Source organism: Acinonyx jubatus, chromosome A1 (assembly GCF_027475565.1).
Source record: "Acinonyx jubatus isolate Ajub_Pintada_27869175 chromosome A1, VMU_Ajub_asm_v1.0, whole genome shotgun sequence".
NCBI lineage: Eukaryota > Metazoa > Chordata > Mammalia > Carnivora > Felidae > Acinonyx > Acinonyx jubatus.
This window is the reverse complement of record NC_069380.1, coordinates 21,747,976-21,763,645: the sequence shown is the minus strand read 5'-3', so window position 1 is coordinate 21,763,645 and position 15,670 is coordinate 21,747,976. Positions and strand designations below refer to the sequence as shown.

At 38.2% G+C, this 15,670-nt stretch overlaps 1 protein-coding gene across 8 annotated transcripts in view; it reads right to left on the bottom strand.

The window, feature by feature from the left end:
- CAB39L (calcium binding protein 39 like) overlaps positions 1–15,670 on the bottom strand; it is a 127,627-nt gene that overhangs the window by 43,984 nt on the left and 67,973 nt on the right. The gene's annotated exons all lie outside the window — the stretch shown is intronic.

Here is a 15,670-nt window from a genome sequence, read left to right as displayed (position 1 = left end):
TGTATCTTGTTACTTTTCTCCATCCCCACCTCAATTTCCAAAGAGTGCTCAGCATAATATTTTGCACAAAGTAGGCATATAATGAAGGTAATAAGTTTCAAACTCTGACTGAAATTCTTAATACTAGAACTCTAATGAAAGTCAAACTCTGGCTTACACAAAAGGCTGTATGATCTCCAGCCAACATTTTCTCATTTCTTAATCCAATTTCCAAACTGAGACTATCTACTAAAAGTTTATACTCCCAAGTTTTGTGTATAATTAGTTCTCTTTTTCCTTTCATTGGGTGAAGTGTATTGGAACCATCTGTGATATACTATTTATTTTTGAGAACTAAGAAAATATTTTTTAAAATACTCCTCTTGGTCAGAACACTGGTTGCATCCCACTAGTTTGTGCCTGAGAGTGAAAATGTCATTCTCTGAGATGAGTTTCTTAAAGTTAGCAATACATTGGGATAGACAGAGAAATCCTTAACTTTACTCAGTACCCTTTAAGGGATCTATAATTCACATATGTCATTTCAACCTTACTACCCTTGAGGATATTGGCTTTTGATAATTTATTGCCTACTATATACAAATGTGCTCCACAAATTAAGCCTATCTGAAGTTTCAAATCTCAATAACATTAATATCCTTATTCTTGGTACAGAATAAATATCTCATCTATCCTATTCCACTTAAGAAAAAAGTTCCCAAGGCCAGGGACCACAATGAATCACTATGCCTCCACAATGACTAATTCGTGTCAGGTTGCTAATGGAAAGATTAATCCAGTAAATGTTGAATCACTATTTTATAGAATTGAATTACATCTTCCTTCCTTGATTTGTAGTTTGTATCATACAGTCTAGACTCTAAAGAACTATGTTAGTTTGGAGAAGGCACACTACTATAGATGCATGCTTATTCAAAAAATCACAGCATCTAAGATCACTTTCAAATTTAATAAAAGCTAGAATGTAAGAGCAGTTGTCTCATCTAGAAGTGAGCTACAGTAAATATTATGCCAAAAAAAAAAAAAAACGGCTAGAAGAGCTTGTGCAAGAATATCTCAAGAACACATATCACATAAGGGCAAAAATGACTTTTGTTTTTGCTGGAAGCAAACAATGTCAGGTAGTAGTTGGAAAAGTTTTATAAAATGTCATTCAACAAACACTTGGCCTCCTCAATATAGGCAAGAAGTTTTGCTTTTAATATAGATATATTTGCTTACTTTAAAAATAATGATGGGGCACCTGGGTGGCTCAGTCGGTTAAGTGTCATTTCAACCTTACTACCCTTGAGGATATTGGCTTTTGATAATTTATTTATTTGATAATTTATTTATAATTCAGCTCAGGTCATGATCTCACGGTTCATGGGTTTGAGCCCCACATCAAGCTTTGCACTGACAGTACGGAGCCTGCTTTGGATTCTCTGTCTCCTTCTCTCTCTGCCCCTCCTCATTCATGTTCTCTCTCTCTCTCTGTCTCAAAAATAAATAAAACATTTAAAAAATTTAGAAAATAATGAGGTATAATTCTGTCTACTAAAAAAGCTCAGAAGCAATTACAATCCAATGTCAATGAGAAGCCCTAGCATCCAGATTATAGTCTCTAAGAACCATTCCTCACTAAAAAGAACAAGAGTTTTTGGTAGAAATGGCTGATTCCAAGTCTGTGTTAGGAAATATACAAGATGAGCCTGGTCTATCTTGTGCCAGAAAGCAGGGAATCTCTCACATACTAACGGGAGTAATATAAAAAGGACATGGTCAACTTGAATGGAGGATTGAGCACCAACAAGAAAAATGTGTGCAACTACATAAGACATATGGAAAAAAGTTACACAGAAGTTCATAGTGCTAATAAAGGGATGGGGGGGGGGATGAGGGAGAGAGAAATAGAGAAAGAGAGAAAGATAAAAGAAACTCATTAGATGCCAATGTTAGTTCCTAGGGTAACAACTTCTCTCTAAATTGATAACTGAAGGAAATGAGTTAGGCACTTATTCTCTCTCTCTGGTATGAATTGTATTTTAAAGTAATTAAATTGTTGTGATAGATGAGAGAAAGTTAAAACTACTCTAGCCAATAAATGCACGAGGAATGACAGGATTAGAATATCACCTTTTTGTAACCTCTAATGAAATGACTGAATCATACAGTGTTCATCAATGAATGGTCAAACAATTAAGTGTAAGGCAGATGAGGAACTTTACAATGGATTAAGCTGTCTCCATCTGAACCCACTGCTCAATCTTAGCATTACTAAATGTTTGTCTCCTGATGAGATGAAATATGAACTGCACAACACCACTTACAAAATATGATTGCCAAAATAAAACCTAATCTAAATCTAATCAAGTCTTTAAATATAACCTCCAGGATATCAATACAGGAGATAGTGGAACAAGTTAAATGACATCATTAGGAAGCAATCTGACAAATCCAGAATGGAGGAAATTCTGTAGGATAATTAACTCAGGTTTTCAAAAAATCAATGACATAAAAAGGGGAACTGACGCTATTGTCAATGAAAAGAGACTTTAAAAGACCCATGTGAGGGCACCTAGGTGGCTCAGTCAGCTAAGTGTCTGGCTTTGGCTCATGTCATGATCTCGTGGTTTTTGGGTTTGAGCCCTACGTTGGGCTCTGTGCTGACAGCTCAGAGCGTGGAGCCTGCTCAGGTTCTGTCTCCCTCTCTCTCTGCCTCTCTCTCTCTCTCTTTCTCAAAAATAAATAAACACTAAAAAAAGACCTATGTGACATTACATCCAAATACAACAACTGGATTTTGTTAGGATCCTTAACTGAACAAAAAGATAAATCTGACATAACCACAATGTAATTATCACACTTAAAAATTAACAGTAATTCTTTAGTAACTAATACCCACTCCATATTCAAATTTCCTTGATTGCCCCCTCCTCAAATTTTCCATAGTTGGTTTGTTCAGGGCATAGAAGGCTCTTCATAATCTGTTCTCAGTCTTTCCAGCTTTATCTCCCATCCCTCCTTCCCATTCACACTGGACTCCAGTTACACCAGAAATCTTGTCATCCTCCAAACACATTATGCATTTTGATGCCTCTGTGCCTTTGCACGGGAAGTACTTGATCCTTCAACTCTTTGTGCCTTTCTGGCAATTTTCTACTTTAAGACTTGCTTCATTCTTGATGTCCCAGGCAGAGATTATGGCTCCTTCATCTGAGTTCCTACAGGGTATACTGGTAAAGTAACAACAGTGAGTTGTAATGAGTTGTCTCTCCTCATTGTAGACTATGACTGCTTGAAGACTGGAAAGCTGGATAGTGTTCTGAGAGCACAGACTCTGGAGCCAGACTAATTGGGTTTAAATCATACTAGCTATGTGACTTTGGATAAGTTAGTTAACCTCTCCGGGCTGTAGTGTTCTCATGTATAAAACAGGTATACCAATAACAACAACAACAGCAATAACTATCCACAGGTTCTGACATCTAGTAAATAGCATCTTGACTTCTACCATTACTATTACTTACTGTTGTTAGTATTATTATTACTAGTACTGTTATTATCATAGGCCCTTCATAAATGAATGAATAAGCAGTTTTAGCCTTATAAACCAAACTAAATATTAACTTTTCAGAAGAAATGGAAAGACATTTTACTTTTTTTTTTAATGTTTATTTATTTTTGAGATGGAGAAAGAGTGTGTGCACAAGCAGGGGAGAGGGAGGGGGACAGAGGATCTGAAGTGGGCTCCGTGCTCACAGCAGAGAGCCCCATGTGGGGCTTGAACCCGAGAACCGTGAGAGTATGACCTGAGTCAAAGTTGGACCCTTAACTGACTGAGCCACCCAGACACCCCTGGAAAGACATTTTTATAAAACTCAAATTCCTCAAATTTGAGGAAGTTATTCTTAAAAATAAATAATTCCTATTTTTCTATTGTATGTTATAACTACATGAAAATGGAGTCATAGAAATCTGTATATTAACAAAGTGGCCTTTTAAGTAAGCAATTAAAATTATTTTTTCCACATATTAGAAAAATGAATGAAAGCTTTTTCTTAAATACAAGAAAAAAATGACATACACTTACCTATTACAAGTTATACATTGAAATAGGGTCACTGGTAAATACAGGTGAGTAATGAGTAGAAAGTTCATATTTCAAATATAGAGAAGATTTTTTACTTACATCAATTTAAGAATTTGTTTATAGACTGAATGACTTGTTACATCAAATAATTTGTATAAGAATGATAGTCATTTGAATTCATCAGAAAACACACCATCAAATGGGACATGAAAACATTTTCAAATAATTAAAGGGAAAAAAATTAAAGGATAATTATAATAATGCCAAACAAGGTTAATTATAATAATGCCAAAAAAATTAAAGGTATAATGAAGATATATAAAGATACACTGATTATTCATACTCAGTAAATCTTATATGTATTCTTAATTTTTAAAAAATCAAGGTCCCACAAGTTTTACAGAGTCACACAGAAACAGTAGCCAATAGTAAAAAGTCATTAAAAAATGTCATTAAAAGAGAGTCCAGGGGCGCCTGGGTGGCTCAGTCAGTTAAGTGTCTGACTCCTGATTTCAGTTCAGGTTGTGATCTCTCACAGTTCATGAGTTCAAGCCCCAAGATGGGCTCAGCGCTGACAGTGCACGATTGGGATTCTTTCTCTCCCTCTCTCTGCTCCTCCCCTGCTTGCACGTGCCCTCTCTCTCTTGCTCTCAAAATAAATATTTTTTTTAAAGGAAAAACAGAGATTCCAATCATTACATGTGTCCTCAAAAATATCAACTCCTAACTCACAACATCACTTCTCAAACCCCCTTCCCTCCTCCCATCCACTCTGCAGCTACTTGGGAACTTCCTGCTCCCAAACCCTTTCCTGACATGGGTGAGTCTCCTCCTGATTCCTTCCTTCTCATCTCCACCTCTTGTCTGTGCAAAGTGGACATCACATCTAGCTTAGGCTAGTTCCCCTGCCTGGCTTCCCTGTACCAATGATTTTCCCAGCTCTCTCTAACTGAACAGGGAGGGTGCGAGCCGTGGTGCACAATTACACTTTAATGCATCCTGTGCACAACACAGATAAAAGGCTCACTATAGATCTGTGATATGTTCCAGCAGTTAAATTATTAATAAATAGCATTTGCAATTAGCTGTTTATCTTCTGTCTTATTATTTCTAGAAATGGGAAAAAAAGTTGTTTTCTTCAATGTACCTCACAATTTTTCACTGACTTAATTTTCTAAATAAATATCCAATTATGCTAAATTTTCCTATCTTCCATAAAGCATATTTAATATGTATCAAATCTACATACATTCTACTATCTATAAAAGGAATGAAGTTAACTTTAAATAACCCCACCATCATACTTTATAATTTATTGACTTGCCTTTCTTCTTCATTAATCTGAATTCTTATAGCTTAACAGTATTAGTTTTCTATTGTTGATAATTTCCTTGGTAAGAAGATACCATATCCGTGTCTTTCTTTAATTAAAAAAATTTTTTAATGTTTATTTATTTTGAGAGAGAGAGAGAAAGAGAGACACAGTGCAAGTGGGGGAGGGGCAGAGAGAAAGAAAAGGAGAGAGAAAATCTCAAGCAGGCCCTGCACTGTCAGCACAGAGCCCGATGTGGGGCTCAAACTCACGAAACTGTGAGATCACGACCTGAGCTGAGATACAGAGCTGCTTAACCGACTGAGCCACCCAGGCGCCCCCAAATCCAGGTCTTTAACATAGCCACTCATATCTGGCATGGCTCTCTGCACAAAATAAATATAAGGTACTTGCCATCACCTGACTGTTAATCAGTGACAGTAGCTATAGGAGATGCCCCAGACAAATAATGCCCACTGCAGAATGGAGTTGCATGCATGCCTTCACACAGTGACCCCACCATGGAAGATACTGTTTTAGATCACCCACACCACTTCTCTTCTCCATGAGCCAACATGATCTCCAGGTCATGTCAGCATTCTCAAGGGATCATTTATTTACGAGCTAATCTTTTTTTTTTTTAATGTTTATTTATTTTTGAGACAGAGAGAGACAGAGCGTGAATGGGGGAGGGTCAGAGAGAGAGGGAGACACAGAATCGGAAGTAGGCTCCAGGCTCTGAGCTGTCAGCACAGAGCCTGAGGCGGGGCTCGAACCCACAGACCGCGAGATCATGACCTGAGCCGAAGTCGGACGCTTAACTGACTGAGCCACCCAGGCGCCCCCAAGCTAATCTTTTTTAACTACTAATAATTCATTTCCTGAAACACAAATCTGATATGCTTCCTCTCTCCAACTCTTCAATGGCTCCCCCATTATCTTCAGAATACCGTCAAATGCTTTAGAGCTTAAATTTTAGAATCTCCAGAAGTGGGTATAAATTGATCACCTTGGCCTTATTATCATCAATGACCAGCTGTGCAAATCATATTTGTGGGTCCATTAAATCTTGCAGATCCACTCCAGCTGTAAATGAGCACTTTCTTTATAATACTATTCTGGCAGTTGTATATGGCCTTAGTTAATTATATTTGCTTAAAATTGTTTATATGTTTCTATGGGAATTGCAGCTCTTAAGAGGAATAGGGATAGTAATTTCTCAGATTAGTAGTTATGGAATACCATGTGCTAGGTGATGTGCTTCATAAGCATTATCTCATTGAAGGCTCATAATGACATACTGATGTAGGTATTATTATTGACTCCATATTGCAAAGAGGAAACCAATGCTTAAGGAAGTTAGCTATCTTTGCCCAAGGTCTTACAGTAAGTAAGTGGCAGAACCCTGGCTGAAAACACAAATCTTTCTGATGATGCAGAGTCAATGGCATAAAAGGCAACATTATTTTGGCGTGAAGGTAATATTACAAATTTTATTTTTATTTTACAGACAAGAAAACTGAGGCTCGAAAAGGTGCAGTGTCTTGCTTAAGGTCACAGAAACAGGAAGTGAAAGAGACAAGAAAAAGGAATAATCAGAGAACAAAAGAGTTCTTATAGTTGAAATGAAAATTCAATACAGTTTATCTTCAATAAAACATATATTAGGGGCACCTGGGTGGCTTAGTCAGGCATCCAACGTCTTGGTTTCAGCTCAAGTCATGATCTCACAGTTCATGAGTTCAATCCCTACACTGGGCTCCATGCTCACAGCGTGGAGCCTGCTTAGGGATTCCCTTTCTCTCTCCCTCTCTCTCTGCCCCTCCTGTGTGTGTTCTCTCACAAAATAAACTAAACTTAAAAAAAAAGATATAATTAACATCTTCCAACACATAAAAAGATAAGAGATGGAAAACAGAAGAGATAAGAAATCAATCCTGGAAATTAAACTCTAATAGGAAATCTAGAAAGTGAGAACAGAGAAAACGGAAGGGAAGAAATTTTCAAAGAAATAATATGTGACAGAGAATGATAGTGGTCCACCAAAATCCACTGTCGTCTTCTTTCTGGGCACTAGTCAATATCTCTCAGATTTCCTTCCTTAAGAATTAAGGGGCCAAATGACAAAGTGCTCTCAAATGGAATGGAAATGGGAATAATGTCGAGCCATTTCCAGGCCGGGGTTAAATTGTCTCCATGTATTTTTACCTTCCTGTGAGCTAAAATGGTAAAGGTGAACAACATGATCTTAGGAACCACATGGTGAGGAAGGCAGAAGACCCCGCTGACCCAAAACATCTGCTCTGCACTATTATATGACAAATAAACTTATCTGGGAGTGAAGCCACTCCATTTTGTGGCCTTTTATAAAGTTTAAAGTTTGTTATGAGTTTAGCCTACTCTCATTTATGATACAACTATATTTCCCTTTCCAGAACTGAAAGACACAATTTTCCAGTAAAAACAATATTTTCTACCAAAAAACAAAATAATCATAGTATACTACTTTGGTCAACAATGAATAATAATAATTACATACCCATGATAATTTAAATGTGAGTTTTAATAAAATAAAAAGTTGTGATAAAGTATATCGGGAGGATACGAGGAAGGAAAATAAAATAATGGTGGCAGTGAAAAAACTAAATTATCATCTAGTCTATAGAAAGTCAAAGGAACATTTTTAAAATTGATAAACCAAAAGATTAGTATAAGCTAGCTATTTAAAATATAGAGGTAAATACCAGATGAACAAATAAAAAAGATGAAAGTGGTTGTCTCTGGACAACGGGACTGAGGAATGGAGGAGGGAGAAGCAAAAAGCAGCTATGTGTTGGGGTACCTGGGTGGCTAAGTCAATTAAGCATCCAACTTCAACTTAGGACATGATCTCACGGTTTGTGGGTTTGAGCCCCACATCAGGCTCTGTGCTGGTGGCTCAGAGCCTGGAGCCTGCTTTGGGTTCTGTGTCTCCTCGCTCTGCCGATTCCCTGCTAATGCTCTGTCTCTCTCTCTCTCTCTCTCTCTCTCTCTCTCTCTCTCTCAAAAATAAATGAACGTTAAAAAAAGTTTTTTTTAAACTGCTGTATGTTGATATATCTGATTTTTAAACTACATGTTATGTATTATCTTGAAACAAATGGGTTTTTCTTTTTTTGTATTTTTTTAATTTGCATCCAAGTTAGTTATCATATAGTGCAACAATGGTTTCAGGAGTAGATTCCTTAATGCCCCTCACCCATTTAGCCAATCCCCCCTCCCACAACCCCTCCAGTAAACCTCTGTTTGTTCTCCATATTTGTCTCTTATGTTTTCCCCCTCCTTGTTTTTATATTATTTTTGCTTCCCTTCCCTTGTGTTCATCTGTTTTGTGTCTTAAAGTCCTTATATTAGTGAAGTCATATATTTGTCTTTCTCTGACTGAGTAATTTTGCTTAGCATAACACCCTCTAGTTCCATCCACGTAGTTGCAAATGGCAGGATTTCATTCTTTTTGATTGCCAAGTAATACTGCATTGTATATATATACACCACATCTTCTTTATCCATTCATCCGTCAATGGACACAGGGGTTCTTTCCATATTTTAGCTAGTGTCGATAATGCTGCTATAAACATTGGGGTACATGTGCCCCTTTGAAACAGCATACCTGTATCCCTTGTATAAATACCTAGTAGTGCAACTGCTGGATCGTAAGGTGGTTCTATTTTTAATTTTTTGAGGAAGCTCCATACTGTTTTCCAGAGTGGCTGCACCAGTTTTCATTCCTACCAGCAGTGCAAAACAGATCCTTTCTCCACATCCTTGCCAACATCTGTTGTTGCCTGAGTTGTTAATGTCAGCCATTCTGACAGGTGTCAGGTGGTATCTCATTGCGGTTTTGATTTGTATTTCCCTGATGATGACTGATGTTGAACATTTTTCATGCACCGGCTGGCCATCTGGATGTCTACTTTGGAGAAGTGTCTCTTCATGTCTTTTGCCCATTTCTTCACTGGATTATTTGTTTTTTGGGTGTTGAGTTTGATACGTTCTTTATAGATTTTGGATACTAACCCTTTACCTGATATGTCGTTTACAAATATCTTCTCCCATTCCGTCGGTTGCCTTTTAGTTTTGCTGATTGTTTCCTTCCCTGTGCAGAAGATTTTATTTTGATGAGGTCCCAATAGTTCATTTTTGCTTTTGTTTCCCTTGCCTCCGGAGATGCATTAAGTAAGAAGTTACTGAGGCCAAGGTCAAAAAGGTGTTTGCCTGCTTTCTCCTGGAGGATTTTGATGGCTTCCGAAGTGTCTTACATTTAGGTCTTTCATCCATTTTGAGTGTGTTTTGGGGTATGGTGTAAGACAGTGGTCCAAGTTCATTTTTCTGCATGTTGCTGTCCAGTTTTCCCAGCACCACTTACTGAAAAGACTGTCTTTATTCCATTGGATATTCTTTCCTGCTTTGTCAAAGATTAGATGGCCACACGTTTGTGGGTCCATTTCTCAGTTCTCTATTCTGTTCCATTGATCTGTGTGTCTGCTTTTGTGCCAATACCATACTGACTTGATGATTACAGCCTTGTAATACAGCTTGAAGTCTTGCTTCAAGAGGCAATCCTTGCTTCAGGAGGATTGTCATGCCTCCTGCTTTGGTTTTCTTTTTCAAGATTGCTTTGGCTATTCAGGGTCTTTTCTGGTTCCATACAAATTTTAGGATTGTTTGTTCTAGCTCTGTGAAGAACGCTGGTGTTTTTTTGATAGGGATTGCATTCAATATGTAGATTGCTTTGGGTAGTAGCTACATTTTAACAATATTTGTTCTTCCTATCCAGGAGCATGGAAAATTTTTCCGTGTTTTTGTGTCTTCTTCAATTTCTTTCATAAGCTTTCTATAGTTTTCAGTGTATAGACTTTTCACCTCTTTGGTTAGATTTATTCCTAGGTATTTTATGGGTTTTGGTGCAATTGTACATGGGATCGATTCCTTGATTTCTCTTTCTGTTGCTTCATTGTTGGTGTATAGGAATGCAACCGATTTCTGTGCATTGATTTTATATCCTGCCACTTTGCTGAATTCATGGATCAGCATGGAATCTTTTGGGTTTTCCATATAGAGTATCATGTCATCTGCAAAGAGTGAAAGTTTGACCTCCTCCTGGCCGATTTGGATGCCTTTTATTTCTCTGTGTTGTCTGACTGCAGAGGCTAAGACTTCCAATACTATGTTGAATAACAGTGGTGAGAGTGGACATCCCCATGGTCAGGGGGTGGTCAGGTCTTGTTCCTGACCTTAGGGGGAAAGCTCTCAGTTTTTCCCCATTGAGGATGATATTAGCATTGGGTCTTTCATATATGACTTTTATGATCTCGAGGTATGATCCTTCTCTCCCTACTTTCTTGAGGGTCTGTATCAAGAAAGGATGCTGTATTTTGTCAAATGCTTTCTCTGCATCTATTGAGAGGATCATATGGTTCTTGTCCTTTTTTTATTGATGTGATGAATCACATTGATTGTTTTGCGGATATTGAACCAGCCCTGCATCCCAGGTATAAATCCCGCTTGGTCATGGTGAAAAAAATTTTTAATGTATTGTTGGATCCGGTTGGCTAATATTTTCTTGAGGATTTTTGCATACATGTTCATCAGGGAAATTGGTCTATAGTTCTCCTTTTCAGTGGGGTCTTTGTCTGGTTTTGGAATCAAGGTCATGCTGGCTTCATAGAAAGAGTTTGGAAGTTTTCCTTCCGTTTCTATTCTTTGGGACAGCTTCAAGAGAGTACGTGTTCACTCTTCCTTAAATGTTTGGTAGAATTCCCCAGATGGAAAGCCATCTGGCCCTGGACTCTTGTTTTTTTTGGGAGATTTTTGATTCCTAATTTGATTTCTTTACTGGTTATGGGTCTGTTCAAATTCTCTGTTTCTTCCTGTTTCAGTTTTGGTAGTGTATATGTTTCTAGGAATTTGTCCATTTCTTCCAGATTGCCCATTTTATTCGCGTATAATTGCTCATAATATTCTCTTATTATTATTTTTATTTTGCTGTGTTGGTTGTGATCTCTCCTCTTTCGTTCTTGATTTTATTCATTTGGGTCCTTTCCTTTTTCTTTTTGGTCAAACTGGCTAGTGGTTTATCAGTTTTGTTAATTCGTTCAAAGAACCAGCTTCTGGTTTCATTGATCTGCTCTACTGTTTTTTGGTTTCGATGGCATTGATTTCTGCTCTAATCTTTATTATTTCCTGTCTTCTGCTGGTTTCAGGTTTTATTTGCTATTCTTTTTCCAGCTCTTTAAGGTGTAAGGTTAGGTTGTGTATCTGAGACCTTTCTTCCTTCTTTAGGAAGGTCTGGATTGCTGTATACTTCCCTCTTATGGGAACCTGCATCGCAGAGGTTTTGGGCTGTGGTGGTATGATTTTCACTGGCTTCCATGTACTTTTTAATTTCTTCCTTAACTTCTTGGTTAGCCCATTAATTCTTTAGTCGGATGTTCTTTAGTCTCCAAGTATTTGTTACCTTTCCGAATTTTTTCTTGTGGTTGATTTTGAGTTTCATAGCATCGTGGTCTGAAAATATGCATGGTATGATCTCAGTCTTTTAGTACTTGTTGATGGTGGATTTGTGTCCCAGTATGTGATCTATTCTGGAGGATGTTCCATGTGCACTGGAGAGGAATGTATATTCTGCTGCTTTACGATGAAATGTTCAGAATATAACTGTTCAGTCCATCTGGTCCAGTGTGTCATTCAAAGCCATTGTTTTCTTGTTGATTTTCTGGTTTAGATGATCTGTCCATTGCTGTAAGTGCGGCATTGAATCCCCTACTATTATGGTATTATCAGTAAGTTTCTTTATTTTTGTGACTAATTCATTTATATATTTGGGTTTTCCCACATTTGGAGCATAAATGTTTACAGTTGTTAGGTCTTCTTGGTGGATAGACCCCTTAATTATGATATAATGCCTGCTTTACCTCTTATTACATTGTTTACTTTAAAGTCCAGATTATCTGATATCAGTATGGCTATTCCGGCTTTCTTTTGGTGACCATTAGCATGATAGATGGTTCTCCATCCCCTTACTTTCAATATGAAGATGTCTTTCGGTCTAAAGTGGGTCTCTTGTAAACAGCATATAGATGGATCTTGTTTTCTTATCCATTCTGTTACCCTATGTCTTTTGATGGGAGCATTTAGTCCATTGACATTTAGAGTGAGTACTGAAAGATATGAATTTATTGACATTATGTTGCTTCTAGAGTTGAAGTTTCTGGTGGTGTTCTCTGGTCATTTCTAGTCTTTGATGCTTTTGGTATGTATGTATGTATGTATGTATGTATATATGTATGTATATCTTTTCTCCCCTAAGAGAGTCCCTGTTAAAATCTCTTCCAGGGCTGGTTTAGTGGTCACAAACTCCTTTAATTTTTGTTTGTGTGGGAAACTTTTTATTTCTCCTTCTATTTTGAATGACAGCCTTGCTGGATAAAGAATTCCTGGCTGCATATTTTTCTGATTCAGCACATTGAATATATCCTCCCACTCCTTTCTGGCCTGCCACGTTTCTGTGGATAGGTCTGCTGCAAACCTGATCTGTATTCCCTTGTAGGTTAAGGACCCTTTTTTTCCCTTGCTGCTTTCATGATTCTTTCCTTGCCAGAGTCATTTGTGAATTTGACTATGGTATGTCTTGTTGGTGGCTGTTTTGTATTGAATCTAATGTGAGTTCTCTGTGCTTCCTGGATTTTGATGTCTGTGTCCCCAGGTTAGCAAAGTTCTCTGCTATGATTTGCTCACATAACCTTTCTACCCACTTTTCTCTCTCTTCATCTTCTGGGACCCCTATGATTCTGATGTTGTTCCTTTTTAGTGAGTCACTGATTTCTCTAATTCTTAAATCATGCTCTTTTGCCTTAGTCTCCCCTTTTTTTCTGCTTCATCATTCCCCATAAGTTTGTCCTCTCTATCTCTGATTCTCTGCTCTGCCTCATGCATCCTTGTCATCATGGCATCCATTCGAGATTGCAGCTTAGTTATACCATTTTTTATTTGATCCTGACTAGCTTTTACTTCCTTTATCTCTGCAGAAAGGGATTCTAATCTGTTTTCGACTCCAGCTAGTATTCTTACTATCGTGATTCTAAATTCTGTTTCAGACATCTTGTTGCATCTGTGTTGGTCAAGTCCCTGGCAGTCATTTCTTCCTGCTCTTTCTTTTGGGGTGAAATCCTTCATTTTGTCATTTTGAAGGGAGAAAAGTCATTAATGAGGTAAAAAAAAATTAAAATTAAAAAAATAAAATTAAAAAATTAAAAACAACACACACACATATAAATCAAATAAATTATGCTAGATCCTAGGTGTGTTTTGGTCTGGGTGTTGAAAGGGGCTTAATAGATTAGAGAAAAAAGGGGAAAGAAAAAAAAAAGGAAATCAGTTGAAAATTTGAAAAACTGAATACACTGAAATAGAATAAAATGAAATGATGGAAATAAAATAGAATTTGAAAAAAATTACACAAAAGTAAAAAATATAGTAGAAAAAAATTAAAGGTATTTTTAATAAAAATTGAAAATGAAAATTTTTCTGTATTTATGAAAAAGAAATGAAAGAGAAAAAGAAAATTGAATAGATGGACCAGTGAACAAACTGAAATATGATTGAAATGACTTAGTTTTCACCTAGAAGTCAAACTATGAATCGCTTTATATTCCATAAACTAAGCAGGTGGAGAGATTTGTGTTCCTGAAGAGTGAGGTTGGCCCAGTTGGACTGGGCTTAGTGTAACAACTCTGTTCTCCACTAGATGGCGCTGCTTAGTTTACTGGTGTGAATTGTTGTGGAGCTTGTAGGTGTGTATACCCATGAGCGGGAGGGGTGAAAATGGCATCACCCAGCTACCCAGTCTCTAGTATCAGAACTCTGTTCTCCCCATCCATAATTGCCCACCCGTCCTTTGTCTCTGGCTTCTGTCCACTCCCCACTCCTACAGCGTCTATGACCAAACCCCAGGCAGCTCCTCCCTCCTGAGTTTTATCTCAATTGTGGCTGTTTTTCCTGACCCCTTACTTCTGAGGGACTGTGGCTTTGACCCATTCCGCCCCTCTGCGGGAGGGTCTAACTGAGCAATGGCTGGGTGCTGGCCACACCCAGGAACATTCACGGGAACGTGCTGCTGCTGATGCCCCGAGACTGCGGCTGGGTGCCAGCCCACCCCAGAAAAAGTTCCCGAGATGGTGTAGCAGCAGCGTTTCAGGGATTATGGAAAATCACAAGCATCTGGCACCAGGCTTCACCCCCAACGACCTTGTTCTAGCACCAGCAAATGTGGGTGTTCTTCTGAGGCCACTGGGGCCTTTCCCTGGGGGAGGCCACACAGCCCCTATCAGATGTCCTCCCAGCAGGGGAACCATCTCTCCTCATGTGGCCGGAAGACCCCCGGACTTCACTTTGCTCCAGGGGATTTGCCCTTCTTACCAGAGCACCTCCAGGTATCAAGCTGTGGAGTTTCAGACTCTGTGCTCCCCCTGTTTATAGAGTTCTAATGGAATTTAAGCCCTCTCCTTTCTCCTTTCTCCCTTTTTAGTTCAGTTTCTTTGGCTGTTTCCCCTTTTCCACTTTCTCTCCAGCTAATTTTGGGGGGGTGCTTTTCCCATACTCTCCCTTCCTCTCTGTCCTCTCTCCACAGGCAAAAACTGCTCCCTGCCCTCCACGGCTTCTCTCTCCCCCAGTTGACCTCTCCACACCGCATACCTGCTGAGTTCTGTGGTTCAGGTTGTACAGATCGTTGTGTTAATTCTCAAATCAGTTTTCTAGGTGTGCAGGATGCTTTAGTGTTGATCTGGCTGTATTTCATGGACGCGAGACACAAAAAAAACTTCCATGCTGTTCCACCATCTTGGGTCCTCCCCCCAATTAAGTATTTTTAAATGTACCAGGGAGGAAATGGGAACTGAACAGAGATGAGATGGGGTAGGTATGGAACAGCATGCTAGGTTTGAGACTGTGAGGTAGAAAAATAGGGCAGAGGAGGAAGAAGACAGTCTGCTGTCCCCAAGACTTGCTACATCCAGATCTCTGGTCTTTGGGAGTTAGAGTAGACACAGAATGCCCTTGAAACATTTGTAAATGAGTATAGATATAAAAAAATAATAGAGATTCTATTATCTGACTAGACTTTTGTTTTTTGGCTCATATATATATATATATACATATATATATATATATACACACATATATATATACACATATATATACACACATATATATGTGTGTATATATATATGCTGCACAAGCAAATATGCTTC